General features: G+C 35.1%; 1 protein-coding gene across 2 annotated transcripts in view; it reads right to left on the minus strand.

Moving 5' to 3' along the window:
* Positions 1 to 16549, minus strand: part of LOC131075206 (uncharacterized) — a 41874-nt gene extending 25325 nt beyond the window's left edge. Inside the window, exons 1-2 of one of the 2 annotated variants that reach the window (XM_058012033.2) lie at positions 16187 to 16549; positions 15367 to 15432 (exon numbers count right to left, since the gene is read on the minus strand). The gene's annotated coding sequence lies outside the window, so the exon portion shown is untranslated. The remainder of the gene's footprint in view (positions 1 to 15366; positions 15433 to 16186) is intronic. The other variant, XM_058012032.2, reaches the window with a different exon arrangement.
* Positions 16550 to 19400: the final 2851 nt, after the last annotated feature.

A 19400-nucleotide genomic window follows, 5' to 3' on the forward strand; every position in this document is an offset into this window, starting at 1 on the left:
GTGAGTCAGTGGATGCTCCAAGTTAGGGTTTCATTCAAGGTCTTCCTTTGGCTTGGTTGTGTCTTGTTTGAGTCAGTGAGTCAATGTCATCTCTCAGGGTTAAGATTGATCCAATTGGTGAAAAATGAGATCCTAGGCATGATTTGATGAGAAGAAGATCAAAGGAGGCCAGACTGGGTGAGATGAGCGGAATAGGTCAAGAAGTTTGAGCAAAACTCAAATTTCGCTCTTGACCCTTCCAGAGGGTCCAGGTTGAAATTTCATAAGGAACCTAAAATTGATCTAGGTCAGTGTATGGTTGAGAATGTTGGCGAAGGACATGGAAGGAAATTGATTTAGGATCAAGTCTAGGGCAAAGTCAAGATAGTTTGAGAAGGGATTTGAGCTTAGAATAGGAAATTCACTCCTGACCCTTCCAAAGGGTCCAGAGCGAATTCCTCCATTTGACCCTCAATTTTAGCCTTAGGCGTTGAAAATGAAGATTTTTGGGCTAAGTAAGAGGCAAGTTGGCCTGGAGATGATAGGAGAAGTCTTGAAAAGTTATATCCAAGGGAAGGAAAGGAGGTTTGAGGTATGAAATGAGCTTAAGGATGAATTTCGCTCTTGACCCTTCCAAAGGGTCCAGGGCGAAATTCATATTTCCTCTGCTTTGCTCCTTGTCTTGACCAAGTTTGAAACCTCTATTGCATGGTATGGAGGACTTGGATGCATATTTGCCTTAGGAAGAAGGTTTGAAGCGACAAAATGATGGAAATTAGCCTAGAGGAGGAAATTCGTTCCTGACCCTTCCAAAGGGTCCAAAGCGAAATCCTCATTTGACCCCCTATTTTGCCTAAGGCATTTCAAGCTAATTTGGTGGTAAGTGGACTTGATTGTGGTAAGAAGAAATTGGTTAAATCAAGTTTGAAGTGAGTTGAGGAGGAAAGAGGTGTGAAATCAACCCAAAACTTGAATTTCGCTCCTAACCCTTCCAAAGGGTCCAAAGCGAAATTCTTAGAAGACACCCACTTCTTCCTTGACTAGACCAAGATCTTAGTTTCTAAGGCATATTGAGAAGGTTTTGACATGTTCTTGCCTTAGGAAGTGAATGGAAGCATCAAAATGTGAAGATTTTGTCCAAGATCAAGAATTTCGCTCCTGACCCTTCCAAAGGGTCCAGGGCAAAATTCTTGCAAACACCTATTTTTCCCTTAGAGGAGGTCAAGTCCTTGGTCTTTATGGCGTGGATGGAAGTGAGATAACATGTCTTTGCCTTTTGAGGTGGTTTGGAGTTGGAGAAATGAAGAATCAAGCCTAGAACATGATTTTTGCTCCTGACCCTTCCTAAGGGTCCAAAGCAAAAATCTCCATGGACCTCATTTTCTTCCTTGTTTGGCCAAGTTCATAGTGTCCAAGGCATGTTGGAAGAAAGATGGACATGTTCTTGCCTTGGGGAATGATTGAAAGCAATAAAAGGTGGAGATTTTGTCCTAGAGGGGGGAATTCGCTCCTGACCCTTCCAAAGGGTTCAGGGTGAAATTTCACAAAACCACTCTTTTCTCTCAATTTTATGCTAAGTCAAGTATGGGCTAGGGTAAATTAAGATGGGAGATGTCTTTAGGCATGACTTTGACTTGTTGGTGATCTTCAAACTTGAAGGAATTGAGCAAAAACATGAATTTCACTCCTGACCCTTCCAAAGGGTCCAGAGCGAAATTCTTAAAATCACCTACTTTCCATTCAAAGCAAGTCAAGTCTTTGGTTTTTATGGCTTGGATGGGTGTGAAGTGGCATGACCTTGCCTTCGAAGATGAATTGAAGTCAGAGGAATGAAGGAATAAGCTCAAAATAAGAAATTCGCTCCTGACCCTTCCAAAGGGTCCAGAGCGAAATTCCTTAAAACACCCTTTTCCTTTCATTTCTATGCCAAGCTAAGCCTAGACCAAGGTGGGAGAAGTTGGGGGATGCCCCTAGGATTGCCCTTGAATGGATTGTTGCCTCCAAAAATGAAGATTCTAAGCTTGGACAAGGATTTCGCTCCTGACCCTTCCAAAGGGTCCAGGGCGAAATCCCTTATAGGTCTTGTCCCTAGCCATGTTTTTTAGCGAAATTCTCCTTTTAGCCATTTTTGAGGCCAAGTAAATGTTGTCAAGCCAATTGAGAGATAGATCCAGAGGTGAGAGGCAAAGTGAGAGGAATGGAGTTGAGTGAGACAAAACAAGCAAAACATGACTTTCACTCCTGACCCTTCCAAAGGGTCCAGAGCGAAATTCTTCAAATCCACCATTTTCTCCTTGGGTGAAGCCAAAACATTGATTCTTGTGGCATGGTTGAAGGTGGAGTGAGGTATTCTTGCCTTGCAAGATGATTTGAGGTAAAGGAAGTTTAAGATCAAGCCTAAAACTAGAATTTCTCTCTTGACCCTTCCAGAGGGTCCAGGGCGAAATTCACAAAAATGTCCTTTTTCTTTCAAATTTGTGCTAGGCCAAGACCGTGATCAAGGTGGATTGGGCTTAAAGAAGTGAGTATTTTGAGCAAAGGGAAGAAATTCGCTCTTGACCCTTCCTAAGGGTCGAGGGCGAAATTCTCAATTTTACCTAACTTGCTCATGATGAAGGTCAAGACATGGATTCCTAAGCTTTGGACAAGAGAAAGATAGCATATGCTTGTCTTGGAGGCATTTTGAACCAATAAAATGATGGAATTTGAGCTTAAACAAGAATTTCGCTCCTGACCCTTCCAGAGGGTCCAGGGCGAAAATCCCAAATAGGTCCTATCCTTGGCCAAGGTCCAGGGCAAAATTTTATGGGGCCTGTCCCTGGGAAGGATTTCAAGAGAACTTCATTTTGATAACTCTTATTGATGATTTAAGGTAGAAATTGCTATGTTAAATGAATTTATTATGTATCCTTAATAATCTTTTGGTTTATTTTGCATATAGAAGAAGACCAAGCCAGGGCAAGGACGACCTCTTCCAGTCCATCGTCATCAAGGACGTTCTACAGGCAAAAGGGAAGACTCAAGGTGCTTTGAAGCATTGGAAGACTAGGGGTGTTCAAGGAGTTCGAGTTAGCCTCAAGACTTCATTCTTTCACAAGATGACAAAGAAAGGGCTTTGCCAGCACTTCCAGGCGGAGGTGTGCTACCGGAGAAGAAAGACTTGACAATAAGGAAGCCTGGTCAAACAAAGGAAGTACATCATTCATCATGTCAAAAGACTGAAGAGGATCAACCAAGTCACAAGCACTAGACAAGGTGGCATCCAGTCATCATTCTTCCAGTCGGATTGGTCCACCTCAGCATGACCAGATTCAATGTACCTAATTTACCGGAGGCGGCACAAACTTCGATGTACCTACCCCTACTTCTTATTGGTCCTCACTCCTGAAATGTAATTTTCTAATTGGCTAAGGAATTTTGCTGTAACAAACCCTAATTAGGGTTTCTATCTTGTAATCCTAGCCATTGGTTCTAAGTCAATCAGAGTCGTATGTTTGTAAAGGATTCTCTATATAAAGCCCTGGCTCCTCATTTGTAAAGGTTAATAGTTAATAGTGGGTTAATAGATAATAATCAGAGATTAATTAATAGAGAATAGGTAGTAGAATAGCAAATAGAATAGCAATTAGAGTAAGATTAGGAAGAGAAGGCAAGAAATTGTTGCCTTGATTGTAAATGAACCCCCTTTTCATTGAAGATATGGTGAAATGTGTCGTTTCTTTGCAATACGCATGGTCTTTTGTTGAATCTTCATTGTAGACGATAAATGATTAGATTAAATGAAAGAATTTATTGAATGCACTCGCATGGAATCCCCCTAGTCCAAACCACTAGCCTCTTGTTGATTGCAAGTGCGCCTTGCGTGGTCAACTAGCATAGAATGAGCTTAATCTCAAGTCGTTACACGTCTATTGTTCATGCATTAACTTGAATGATGATCAGTATCTGATGGTATCTGATTTGAATATATTTGAAGGATCCCTCAGAAGATCGCACTGAGTTGGTGTCGGATTGTTCAAGCCTAATGGTGAGACCCAGCCCAATAGGTTTCCACCTAGTCGTTCATCTATCTTCTTGCATTCTAGGTCTTAGAGTAGACTCTCTAAACTCTGTACCTTTTGCTATTTCTTTATCTTCCAACCAGTAGATAGGACTTGAGTTCCAATAAATCAGATGCTCAGGCAGTCAAATGTAAGTCCCCTTGTGATTCCAGCAAAATCACATCATACCACAAAGAGCTTATCCACACGTAGAGAACCTACATATCAGAACCTTGGAGTTACTCCGACTGATCCTTCGGCGAGATCTTCGGCAGTCGGGAAACTTTGTTCAAGAGAGGATAAGGTACCTTTAGGTATTTTATTCTGTGTTTGGTCATGTACAAAAGACACATCAACAGGTATGTGCCTTACAAATCTTGATTCTTTGAAGATCCAGGTTGCAAAACCTATATCAAGTGCACACCTGATAAAGGCAAACTGGATAAAGGAAGTAAGTCTGCATTTGCATTGCGAGATGTGCACTTGTGAGTGGGAAAAGTTTTCCTTGTGACAATAGCACGAAACATTTATTCTAGGTACACACCTAAAAATGGTAACCACAAAGGATGATAAAATAGTCCTCAGACACTTATTAAGGTGCATCCTACATTTAAGAAGGGTGAGTTTTTCAAACAAGTTAATCATCGCCGTTATCAAGCACGCACCTGATTGAAGGAACTATTCAAAAACAGAAATTTGTGTCTACACCTGTAAAAAGGTTGACAATTTTAGAGATTTTAAAGGTGGATTTGCATACATAGGCATGCACCTCTGAATGTATAAATAATATGAGTTTTGAATTCTGTAAATGCCTTATGAGGCATGCACCTATACAGGATAAAACAAGTTTCCAAAAGTCTATGAATGCGCTGTATAAGGCAGAAAGGGTGACTTTTCAAAGAAAAACTTTCCACTATGAAGTACATGCCTATATAAAAAGACAGAATCTAATTTTTCTGAGGACTAATTTACATTATGAAGTGTGCACCTTATAGGGCAGAATGAGGTTCATTTTTTAAAGAATTGATTGCCATTATGAGGGGTGCACCTGTGTAAGGAAGAATGATTTTTAAAAGGAAATTGCATTCATTGGAGCATACATAGAAAAATGAAAGCCAACTGGTGCTGTTGTTTGTTCCAGAAACCTATGTATAAGTGTGCCCTATAATAACCCAGCAGAACAAACTTATTAAAAGATGAGTTTGGATATTAATAGATGAGTGTGCTCATTCCCAACAATCATGTATTTTCACAATAGAAGAGCCTTATGACGGAAATATCAGTTTAATATTATTAGGTCAAGGAGACGATTGAATGAATGAAGTAAAGATTTTAATAACATCCATGAAGAAGAGCCTTATGATGGAAATATCAGTTTAATCTTATTAGGTCAAGGAGACGATTGAATGAATGAATTAAAGGATTTAAGTAACATCCATGAGGTCAAAGAAAAGGCAAGTTTTTAATCCAATTCAATTTAACCACATTTTAGTGTAGGAGAGTCATTTCTGTCAGCTCTACACATTCAAAAAGTCTGCACAAGATGGTTGAAGACTCGGACTGATCCAGAGCATCCTGGGGATGAAGATGAATTTTGTACACAATCTTGAAAAATAGATTTTTGGCTCATATTGACAAGTTAGTCCTTGCTAACAATTCAGTTGCCCTAGCAAATGAATAACTGGTAATGAGGCAAATGCAAACAATTTGAACGTGGGAATAAAACTAGAAAGAATTGTCAGTTCGTTTCAGCTTCTAGAGGTCAGAGTTCTTGCTTCCATTACTTGGGAATTTAAGTTTCTACTGAGGGAGTTTGGCAATCCACTTTGGGAGTTGGCACTCTTGTTTACCTGTGAAACAAAAATGATTATAGTTTGTAATAACTGATTTATCATGTTTACTTAGTTTGTTTGTGCCTAACTATGTAATTGCAGGCTTGTGTGTAGTTGTTACAATTTAGTTGTCAAAGGTTGTAGATCATTATGTTTTGCATGGCAGCCATCTGTTAATTTGCATAGGTTTATCATCATCTGGGAAGGTAGTCTGATTTGGTACATGATCCTCCTTGGTCAGAAATTGGATTGTTAAGCACTGCCTTAGAATAAAGCATTTAATGATCTTCATCTATAACTATGTGGTATGTAATACTATAATCCATTTATATTACAATAGATAGTGTTATTGTTGTTGTCATAATTGTCACCTATTCCATTGTCCTGCCACTCTATGTCCATCAGTTCACATTCTAGCTGGTATGTTCAGTTTCATAACTGTTTGAACCAATGTCTCCCTATATGCATGCTTGTAGGTTTTCAAAGATCAATAATAAATAAAGCATTTTCTTTTGTCATTTGGTATAAGAGCATAATAATATTCCGAGCCCGTGATTCACATGAGAATATGAGGACAAATTTTTGTAGGCATGAAAAAGGTGCAGATTAATGAGCAGCAATAACACTAAGGTGTGATTTGAAAAGAAAATAGTCACGTTTATTTTGGAACCCATCTTATTTCATGTCAGCCACTGTTCTATCAAGCACAGAAATTCAATGAAGGCATTGAACTTCATGAAGGCACCTGGTGTGGATTCATGCCATTGGAAGGGGCAGCGTGTTAAGACTGGAGGCATTCCGCTATTTGTTTAGTACCTGCGCTGAACACAAAGTGTGTGTACAGGAATGGTGTTCACTAGCTCTGCTAAGGGAAAGCATTCTCATGGGATCTTGACATGATATGAAAATAGGCATCTGAAGTTTAATAGAAATGTAGAAATATGCATTGGAAAACTACAAAGAATGACTTGAAGATGAACAGAAGATGAACAAGTAATACATTTAATACGAAGCTTGATTTGTCTGTATTTGTTGGTCTTTGATGCTCCGTATTCTATCCGTTTTAAGTTTCAAAGGGTTTATTATAGCTCTTTTTTAATGTCTCAGATGACTGCCTTGCTTTCTATTTTGGCATAAGGATTTTTTAATACAGAAATAAGAGTTTAGATTTGATTGTGGCAATTAAGGACTGAAATGTTTGAAGAGGTATTCATATCTGTTGGCTGGTATTGCAATCAACATAGGAGGCATTAGTATCTATCGAAGTTGCATTTGCAATGAAAGGAAGAGTGATTAATCTGCTAGTTGAACATAAAGAAGCGAAGATGGCATGAAGAAAGATGTCCACTGGGTGCAGTGTATGAAAAAAAAGATTCATGGGAATGCCACGAGACAAGGAGACATAAGATCTTTTTGACTGTGCCTTGAAATTTGGAGGAAGAAAAGGTGTTTGTGAAGGCAATGAAGTTCTTTAATCGATGTTCTTTTGAAGATATTCAGGTGAGTGATTTTACAATTCTTTTGCCCTTTCTAAACTGATTTGAAGTAGGTGTGATAGTGGTTACATGTGATTGTTTGGAGTGATAAGGTCGATATTAGTTTGTATTTTCTAAAATGGATATTCCATTGGACAAATATTTTGGATTGAGTTTCCATACCTGGAAAATGAAAATACAAATGCAACTAATGAATCAAAATTTATGAAAAATAATAAGTGGAAAAGAAAAAGCACCTACAGATGCAACTAAGTTATGGATTGGAATAGTAGAGATGATAAAGCCAAGGCTATTATTGGTCTTGCCCTTTTTTACTGTAAACTACATCATATAGATTCAGATAAATCATCAACAGAAATTTGGGATAATTTCAATAAATTGTTTGGAGCAAAAGCAGTCAATGCAAAGTTCTCCCTAAAACTTCAATTGTTTAGGTTCAAAATAGAAGATGGAATCACAACGTCAAATCATATAAGTAATTTGATGTCTCCCATTAGGCAGCCAACAGAAGTTAAGGCTCTAGTAGATGATGACAATGTTAAAGCTATCTTGTTAAACAACCTCCCTTCAAACTAAATAACTTCCCAAACTTTAGAAGCTATGATTTCAGACCTTCTAGCACAAAAAAAGAGGACAAAAGAAGGTACAGGAGATGATTCTCAATAGGCAAAAGCACTATATTCATGAGGCAACAATAAAAGGTCAAGTAGAAGTAAAAGAGAAAATGCATGGTTTTACTGTAAGAAAAAGGGTCACGCAATAAAATTTTGTACAATTAGAGCCAGTGATCTTCTTAGAGGGAATCTCAAAGGTCAATTAGATGAAGGTAACTTTGCTTGCATTGAGGATGAGGATTCACCAAATGATGAAGCTTTTATTGATGATTCTTCTTTTTGTACTCCTAATAATGCATTAGTACTATAAGCCTTCACTTTTGGAGGCTAATGGCACTGGAGGATGGAGGATTTCCATCACCTCAACCTAGTTTCTCGCTTTGAGATGGTGCTTTGCATGAGAAGCACTTTTGCTTTAATTTCTTGCTTTGATTTTCTAGTAGTTGCTGACAGATTTGAAGAATACATGTAGTGTGAAGTTTATTTTTTGGAGACAGGTACGGGGTTTGGTGTTGAACTCAATATAGATTGTTGCCCAGAGAGTTCACGAGACTTGATCAAGAATTATACCCTTATGAAGGTCAAGAGACTATTTGGTGTAGCCCTACGTGTGTAGAGCTCAATATGGATGGTTGTCCAATAATTCGATGTCTGTGATTCCGGAGTTTGAGAAAAGAAGAACTCAAGAATTCAGCTCAGAGCTACACCTTTGCAAGGTTTATGAGGCAACGTTCCACTTTATTCAAGATTTGGTTCTTCAAGGAAAGATTATCTCAAAAATATGTATATATTTTATGTAATCAGCAAGTTTTGTGATATAAGCCTTAAGAGGGGTCCCTTGGCAAGGTCTTCTTTTCTGAGGTTTCATTAGATCTTTTGAAGAGACAGTGTAATAAGGAGGGAATGTTGGCCTCAAAGATGTAAAAATCTTAATCGGCAATAAAACTTTTGGCCAAAAATTTTCAAAAAATCGGCAATAAATCGGCAAAATTATCGAACATTTGAAAATATATAATTTCTTAAAATATTAGCAACGTTACATTCCAACCAGCTATAACATTTGTTGTGTACATGTATCTTGAACCAGTATTGCCAAGATTTAATCTAGTAACAATGAGTTTAAATGTGTTTATATATATGTGTGTGTATATATATATATTATCGCATAGGAAATTTGCATTAAAGACAAATATTTTTCTAATTTCAATCGGAAGATCGGGAGTTTAATGGAGCAACCAAAGCTTACATCTTTATTGAGCAAATCTTTTGTATAACCTCCTGGGCAATATGCAACAGACCCTCATCCCCACAACTTAATCTATCTAGAGTGACCATTGAAAAGAGATTGACTGAACTAACCCTAAGAATCAACTTAAATATTTTTTAACACAACACTCCTAATAATATAGATAGACAAAATATATAATAATTTCCCATTTCCCAAAATATATTATAGTTAAATTTATACCTGAAACGTGATATAATTTTAGAATAATAAAAATTATAATAATTATCCATTTCCCAAAATATATTTTAATTAAATTTTATTCCTAACACCTGAAATTCAAATTATTACTTTTGAAATAGTAAAAGCCTAGAGTAAATTATTAATTTATTTATTGTGCATACTTAGAAGCTAACACCTCACATCAAAACGCACTGAATGTGAAGTTATCACCTGCCCGACCACTTTGGTAGCATTGAATTGTGTGAAACCTAATTATGCACACATGGGCGGGTCACAATTTTCATCTCATCAAACATATATTGAAACCCTAACATGCCAGTTGCATCCCCATAAATTCACGCTCATTCCCCACACGGCCCACGGTGATTTTTAACAGTTTACAAGCCAATAAAATTGCAGAAACTTCTGTTCAAGAACGGAAAAATGACGGGCAACAGATAGAAATGGTGATTTTTTACATTTTAGTCACGATTTTATAACGATTTTTTGCATCTGATAGTTGCGATTTTTTGGAAAAAAAAAAATCGCCCGCGATTTAAATAACAATTAAATCGTCTTCATTTTTGACTCGCGATAAATCGCGATTTAGGCAATTTTTTAACGATTTTTTCATCTTTGGTTGGCATAACTATTATCTATTTTATTGTCCCGCCACTCTAAGTCTGTCAGTTCACATTCTGGCTGGTATGCTCAGTTTCTTAATTGCTTGAACAGACCTCTCCCTATATATATGCTTGTGGGTTTTCAAAGATTAATAACAAATGAAGCATTTTCATTTGTCAATTTGGCAAAATACATCAATTATAAATGATATTAGGAAAAAGAGTACACGAGACTATTACAATGTTACATATATCAGAGTTAACAGTAATAAAAACCTAACAATAATTTTCAATCGTTAAAGTCCATAAAACTCCCGACAACTTAAAAAATGGTTTATAACATTTTTAAGGTTTTGGAATCTTTAAACTTTATTTGCATTCAAATGCAAAAGGTATCAACCATAAGAAGCTCAATCTTAATTATCACTTAAACTTTGTACAACTCCATCATAATTCTTTCTTAATCTAATGCCCCACCAGTAAAATCAAATTATTTTTGCATGGCATTGGAAAAAAGAGTAGAAAAATATATTCAATAAAGCCAGACCTCACTGAAATTGAAACATGATGCCTAATATTTATAAATATTTTTAATAATTACAAGCACAAAGTTCACTAGAACATAGAAAATGGCTTATTTCATCACTGCATTCCACAATGTTTGAATGTTTCTTTATATTTCACTCTTCATGGTATACAAAAACTTATTCTACATAGACAAAAACCACAATAATTAAAACTTATGCCTATAATTTAGATTCATAACAACCACAAAACCCTGGGTTCTACAAGGGCGCCCACCATTAAGAATATAAAACTATTACAAAATTAGAGAGACCAAACATCAGAATACTATAAAGGCTACAATCTGCTTACACCCCACAAAAACCAACAACCATAGCCAGCTAGCTGAAAGTTACATAAACCAAAGGAGGCTACACCCCACCCATACAATATATAAGACAAAAGCAAGAACAGCCATAGAAAAACAAATGACAAATATAAAGCCCCAATAATTCACATGACACATTCAAAATATGTCTTGTGCCAAACACCACTTCCACCAAGGGAGCATTCAAATATACAGCCCTTATAGTCAAAAACCTGCCAAAGAAAAAAACCAAACCACATAGCAAATTTCACACCAACACCTTGAATAATGTAGACAGAGACAACATAATTGTGGTTTAGTATAGTCACTTCCAATTTCAAGCCTCTCTCTATGGTGATGCACATGCAATCCCCCAAATACCTAGCCCACATTGCTTCAAAACATTCACAAAAGATAGATTTCATTTCTCAACTGTTGGACATTGCTGCTGCTAGGATATGTTGTTGTCGTTGATGTCAACATATTCCTGTGATTTATTGCTCAGGTGGTTGTAGATTGGTTTATTGGGATCATGGTTCGGTATATGGAGTATTTCTAGTATCATTATATCTTTCTATATTGGTTTCAGTGATCCAGGAGCTCAATTGATCATATCATATGATCCGGTTTACAGTTTGGCTCTTCTAATCAATGCTTTACCGAGTTCGGTATTTCCTCCGGTATATTCCGGTGTTATCAAATCTTGAGTTAAGATTTTGGGAGATTGTTTGGGATGTTTATGTGTATCTTCATTTCAGATGGTTCATGATTTGGTGCTCCGCAAGTTATCGTGATTTCAGATGTTGATCGACGAAGATTTGATAAGTGATGTTGGTGCTGCTGTTACAGATGATTCTAACGTGCTTGTTGGTGTTTCCTAATTATGTCCTATTTGTTTTGATGATCTACATTGATCGTTGTGCATGGTTTTGGTGTTTTGTTTATCCTATGGTGTTGTTCATGCTATATGAGACCTATTTGGTGGTGTAGCGTGTTGCGGTTGATCTTGGCGTAATTTCCGGTGGTGTTGCATGTTTGAGCATTTGGTTTAGGTCCATGTTATGTCATGTATATCATAATATTGGTCCGGTGGTCGATCTTTGTATTGTGTGATGTAATTTTGTAATTATGAGTTGATGGTTTGGCCGACCTTGTAGTCAAGGTTGATGAATTGTATAAATAGGTGATATAGTCATGTAAAATTGGTGATCCGTGTTGTGTCTGCATTATTAGAGAATGGTAAAGGTGCGAACAAGCGAATACATCCTTCGGCATTCTGATTGAGCAGAGATTGGAGTGTTGCAAGGCAAACAAATGTGCTTAACCAGAACTGTCATTAGGCATTTATTTGCAGATGCTATTCTTTCAGTTCATTTGATTATGGATTGTTGTCTGACTATTTTGTAAGTCGGTGAGACTTCCTTGTAAGGTAGTGAAACTTCCCTGAGGGTTGTAGCCTTCCGGGTTATTGTATTTTGAGCAGTGAGCTCTAGGCAATGAGCCTGAATGCATGTGCATTCCCCATTCCCCATTGTAATTATTTTCACATACTACTGCAGAGTATCATTATATTGTGGGTAAGTTCCCAACGTGGTTTTTCCCTTAACCAGATTTTCCACATGAAAATCTTGGTGTTGTGTGTTGTGCTATCAATTTTCTTATCTTTGTTGTTGTTGCAATTAATTAGATTTGTATTTGAGGTTAAATTTGTTAAACTGGTGAAAACTGATTCACCCCCCCCCCCCCTCTCAGTTTTCCTTCATTGTTGTTGCCAACATCAACTCCACCCACTCAACCTTAACTACATAGGATCCTTGCCAAAGAAAATTCATTGCACACGCCTACCATGAATAGCTTCATGCATAGCTATGTGTATGACTGCCCATGACCTTAATATTGTTGCTCTGCCATTGGAAACTACAAACAAAGACTTGCAGACAATACGAGACCTCCAAAGCACCTGCCACCACCATCTAAGGAGCCAAACACATGTTGCTCAATGTTAAACAATAAAACACCTAACCTTTGTATGCCAATAACATGCAAGGGCTCTTTAATGCGCCATAAGCCTCCCAGTCATATTATCACACCTTGACACGCCACCATCCCATATTTGCTAGGTGAGTGGCATAACTCCTTATCATACCACTCTATGCTGACTTAACAACCCCAGCAAGCCCCTATCAATCATATGTTTGATTCTAGGGGGTTTGAAAGATATAAAGGAAGCCAGGTTGTTCCAAGTCTTTGAATTGTAACTATAAATTGCCATAACCAGTGCTTACTCAATCCCTTCATTAGCCAAATAGTCAGCTACCTAATTCAGTATTCTTTTGCAAAGCTCAATTTGAGTGGAAATGAAATTTTTTGTTTCACAAATTGCACCTCTTCTACATTCTATTCAGTTTCTAGCTCAAACTCATTTCCTTGCACAAAGCACTTTTCACAATCATAGAATGCCCTCCACTATTATATTCTTTGTGTTTTTCTCCTTGCCTCTCCCAATCTTGCTAGAAGAGCTTCCATTCCACCCCATTGTTAGTGCAAATACCCAAAAATAACGAGCCCCCATACTACATCCCCCCTTGTGCATTACGAATAATCAGTCTGCCAGCAGCCATACCTGGATTCCCCCTCAAAGCTCCAAAATTTAATTTAAAAGCCCCTACCAAAGGAGGGGACCAGAAATCCGAGTTGCATCTATTCTCTTTCCACCTTTCACTGTTTCTTCCAATTTTTATACCCTTGAACAGGTGCACAAAACCCAATATTATCTATAGGAATACTTTTTTAAGAAATTCTTCATATTGACCAATTGTAACTATCTAAGTTGGGAGAATGTGAGTGAAAAAGACAAAATGAAAACTGTATAATTGTAATGTTTATGAGCCACAAAACTTGCTGTAACGTGAATAATAGCTCATTTCTCTAAAGTGTTCTCTTTCTTCACATTCATCAGCTCAGCCTTAAGAATCAATATTGGACAAAATAGTAAAGAAAACCTATTAATTGGTTGACCTTGACTATAGATATCAGGAAAATGAATAAAGCGAGAAGTACAGAGCACAAAAATGAAAACCTAACTCATAAAATTCATAACCATTACAATTTCCAACTGGAAAATTCACTAGAGCATAAATGATGTCTACTTTCATCACTGTCATCTCATAATCTTAGAAATTTTCAACTGCTCAGCCTCGACAATCGGTATCAGAAAAAAAAAAAAATTAAAAAAAATTACAGTCTGCTCCATCTTAAGTTCAACTTTTAACTTTTGATCTTGGGAAATGAGTACAGAGGCAAAAACAAAAACCTAATAGTTAGAATTTGTAATGATTACAGACCACAAAACTCACTACAAAACAATTAATGAAATATTTCACCAGAGGTTTCTAAACCTTTGGAAATATCTTCGCATTCAACTGCTCAGACGTAACAATCAGTATTGGGAAATAAAGTTCAGAAACTTCATCATTATCTCTTTGGCTGTAATAATCTGTTGTAAGAAAATGAGTATATTGGCTGTAATAATCTGTCGTGAGAAAATAAGTATAAATAGAGAGGAAATGAAAACCTAGTACACATAATTAATAATAATTGCAGGCCACTAACTTCACTAAAACCTTAATGGTTACTTCACTGTAGCAATCTCTGAATGCTTTAAATTTCTTAAAATCAATCTCTGAATGCACAGCAAAACTTATTGCACATAAGGGCATACTAGGCAAATAAAAACCTATACGTATAGTTTATAATGATTACTGAAGCAAAACTCGCTAGAAGGCAAATAAACTAATAATGGATTATTACATCCCTTCTATCTCACAATCTTTAATGTTTCTTCACATTGATCTGCTCACAATAAGCAATTTTAATTCAGGATTTTCAATATGAAGTTTTATTTAACCTAAACTTTGCACAGCTCTATTTTGCATCTTTCTTCTTAGAAACAATGACCACAGGAATTTAATCCACAGCCAGTAAAATTCAAGTTATTAACCCTTACCACAGGTTACTGGAAAAATGATTACACAAACTACAGTAGTTTGACCTAATCCACAAAAGCTCACAAGAACATAAACAATCGCTTCATTCTTCTTCAATCAAATAAGTAGAGGAATTTTGGAGAGAATCCAGTTTGAAGTCCGCTAGTAACCTATTGCACCCAGTGGAAAAAATAAATGAAGCACTTCGATAAAGTACAAGTTGCAAGCTAGGGTATATTGGTTGCCTCCGTCTCATTCTTCCAGTGATTTTTTTTTCTTTTTAAAGTAAGCGAGACATTAGGGTTAGAAAAACAAAAAACGAGTAAAGAACCTTAGGGAATAAACTGTAAATACTAAATGGTGATGAAAAAATGAATGAAAATTTAATCTACATTACCAGAAACCACAAAATTAAATCCTATTATATCATTAAAACCCAAAAACTAATTATAGCAGGAACAATAATCTATTTTCTCACCGATCTTGAAGTTTTCCTCGGATGCTCATGAAAGGCCGGTAATCTTTAAAATTTATTCGCATTCAACTGTAAACGATAGCCAGTTTTATTTGATTTAACCTTTAGGCACAGATATAAATCAAACTTTGTAGCCTTCGCCACGTTTTCTTTTTCTGATAGGAAGTATAAAAAACTGAAAGATATTTTGTGTCAAACAGTATTGGAAAACTGATTCCTAATTTCATTTTGTGCTTCAACCACTATTGGAAAAAATGATTGATGATTTCATTTTGTGACTCCACCACTACTAGAAAAAATTATTGATACTTTCATTTTGTGATTCAACCACTATTGGAAAAAAGATTGGTATAAGAAAGAATAAGCAAAAACACTGTCTATTTTAAGACCATGTTGGAAGAATCAATAGCGCAATAGGAAAACGATCAAAACAACTCTAAAGAAATAAATAAAAAGCCGAAACTTAGAATTTACAGTCATTAAAGCTCCACAAACTCGCCCATCGATCTATCTTTAAATTTAGGGAATTTGAGGTTTCCAGATAATAAATGCTAAGAGGATGTATTAACTTATGAATTGTAGTAATCTAAGCCCGCAAAACTCACTAATCGATCTATCTTTAAATGTAGGGTATACGAGGTATCCGAAAAGAATAAACAGTGAGAAGATGTGCTACTAAAAATAAAACTACAGTCTAATCTGTTTTACACCAGAAAAGCTGAATGGCATGGTAAGTACTGGAAATACAAACAGGACTTTAACAACTCAATAAATACGCACCAGAAGACATAATTTACAATGATTCCAGAGCCAGAAAACTAACCAGAACATAAACGATACCCTAATTTCATCGATCTTGAAACTTTTGTTTTCCAGTCACCTGCAACGCATCAGCAAATCTAACACTGAAGAAGAAAATACTTCGTTGAGCTGTCTCGAGTTCTTTTTTCTACATTTCTGTCGTGGCCATTATAATTTGTGTGTTTTTTCTGCCTAAAGCTTCACTTGCTTAACTTCAATCGTTCGATCGCCATTAAAATTCGAGCATTGTGGCTCTGATATTACCGTCGATTGAAGCAGATGATTAGTTCATGAAAACAAATCTATCCTTGTTGGAATCGTAAAGCAAGCACGTCCTGCCGGAGTCCTGGCGTTTGGTTGATATGATGGATTTTACCGGAACAAAACATGGGGCGTTTGACTCTTTCTCCAATGTTTTTTTGTGGTCAGTTTAAAATTAACTACACATTAACTCAAGTATGGTGAAATAGTTCGCTTCCCACGTGTGTCAGGCTTCCCTTCAGGGCAACTGCAATTGACTAGCATGATATTTATTTTAATAAATATTTTTAATTTTAATAAAACTAAAATTGTGGTAAAAAAAAATTTGGATAATTACACAAATTTGTCTAGAAGAATTAAAGACTATTTTACATCTAGTGCGTATAGTTGAGAATTTTAGGTGTAATGATGGGAATGAGAATATATTTATTTTCTAATAAAATGATAGGTGGAGATAGGATAGGATAATATTATATAGAACATATCAATATCATCAAATTGAAAACAATTTAAAAATAGATAGTCTAATTATCTTATACAAAATAAAACAAAAATAATTGAATTAAAATATATAATAAAAATTTAAAATATGAAATTAAAATTAATTGATTAAATCTTTAAATTTTTATTAATTTCATCAATATTATTAAAATTGTTATGTTATTTTGGGTAGGAATGTGTGACGGTCTTTGTATCAATATTTTGAATCACATGTGATCCATTTTCTAACATTCTTCATCTTGATGATAGATCAAATAATATGATTCAAAATATTGATACAAAAAATTGTACTATCAAACCCAAAAACAACATAACATAATTATGAAAACCTCATTTCACTTATTATTAAATTTTTCATCTATTTTTAAACGTATTACATATGAATAATACAAAGTTACTTTGCTTTGATTTTAAATTCTCTCTAAGCTTATCCGCTTTTATCCATTTGGAATCTGAAAAACTTGACCCATAAAATGATTAGAGTGTTGCTTTTAGCTATGAGCTTATATGCTTCATTGGCTAGAATATTCTTTTTTTCACTTTTGTATTTTTCTTCTTTTGCACTTATCTTATTTTGTTGGTTCAAATATAATTTTTGTATTTGAAGGATCCTAAGCACATTGAACACACGTCGAATTTGAGTAATGTTGTATGTTGATAAGTAGCTTGCTTAAGATTAAGATATGACCTCCATAAAAGTGTGTAGAATGGAGACTATACTTTTGGCATTTAAGTATGATTTATGTATGGTTAGTGGTCCCTTTTAATTGAAATATAGATTTTGTTTTAAAAGTTCTATTATTTTTAGATTGTTTCTTAGGTTATTATCAAAAATTTATTTTTAACAAATTTGGAATTTAGTAGATTGTGAAATTAAAGAACATGCTATTATTTTTATTAATTGTATTTAATTAATTGAATTACAATTATTTGATAATATAAGTCATTTTCAATTAGTTTATAAAATAGAATATATTTCTGGAGTGTCTAATTTTCTTTAATATTTAATTTTAAAATTTAAGATTATATATATATATATATATATATATATATATATATATATCCAAAATTTTATTTAAACAAATGTTATAAAATGCATATACAAAAGTATAACTTAATTTAGATTCATAATTAATAGTGGTAGGTGTGACAATGTAGAGTTAAGTTTGATTTGAAAAAAGTAAATATGATAGATAAAGCATTTTGAGTTTTAGGTTTGATGAAGAATAATTTAACTCTAATTTTAAAATATAAGTTATTTTGAAACTATAAGTAAAGCCTCTATGTCTACGTTTTATCTTAGAGTGTTTGGGTCTACAATATGCCTATAGATTGTTTCTCTACATATAGATAAGTCTTCTATTATGTGGGTAGCATTATTCTATATGTAGAGAAACAATCTATAGACATGTACTAGACCCTAACACTTTAAGATTAAACATAAACATAGAGGCTTTATTTATAGTTTTAAGATAGCATGTATTTATGAACTTTTTTGTTTTTGTTAATATAGTTTATTGGTGTATGTTATGCTATAAAGACTAGTGGTATTAAGCACTGCCTTAGGAGGTTGTTAAGATGTTAGGCTATATGTTCTCTTATATAAACCTCCATAAAATATTAACTTTGTGATCACACAAAAGATTGGCAAGTAGCAAGCAATAATACAATGTCTTTGATGATAATGTTGAAGTGAATATTGTTCTTTTTAGTGCACCAAACTTAAGTGTTCCTATAATGCTCCTTGGATATGAATGATGTTTGAATAATGATTGAGAATTCCTTAATGTGAGAGGATATGAAAGGATGTGAAATAACTGTAATTGAATGGCTTTAAATACAATGAAATAACAATAAATTATATAAATGTGTGATTAATTGACTTTAGTGACTATTAAATTGTTGAACCAACCAAAATTTTGAATTTAAATTATGGATTTTCAATAGTTGGATTTGTGGATGCAAAATCTACCATACACCCACAAGAGTGACCTAACATAATGGAATGATAAAGTGTGTGTGGAGAATGAATTTGTAGTCATGTAGGGTGCAAACTATGTTTATAGGATGTGAATTGATGTATTGGAAGTGTATGGTCGAGGATGGGTGAAGGCAAGAGGAATAAGCCCAACTTCAATATCAGAAAGTGTGTATAGATGAATGGGGTGTTGATAAATGTACCAAGATATGTTTGAATATATATAGTTGAAGGTTAGGGGAATGGGCAAAAATTCACATAATATTGTGTTGTTTGTTGATATAAATAACATTAAAAAAATCCCAAAATGGACACAAAACTAAAGGAGAATTGGCATGGATATGAAAATTTTACCATTAGAAATATGTTATAAGTTTTGTATATTTACAATACATAATTTAAATTATATGGTTTCTGTATGCGGGAAAAGTGGGTCAATGAAACTCAAAACGTGAAAAGTGGAGCTCAAAGAGGCTTGCTCACACACCCACAGGAC

Source organism: Cryptomeria japonica, chromosome 11, assembly GCF_030272615.1.
Source record: "Cryptomeria japonica chromosome 11, Sugi_1.0, whole genome shotgun sequence".
NCBI classification, from domain to species: domain Eukaryota; kingdom Viridiplantae; phylum Streptophyta; class Pinopsida; order Cupressales; family Cupressaceae; genus Cryptomeria; species Cryptomeria japonica.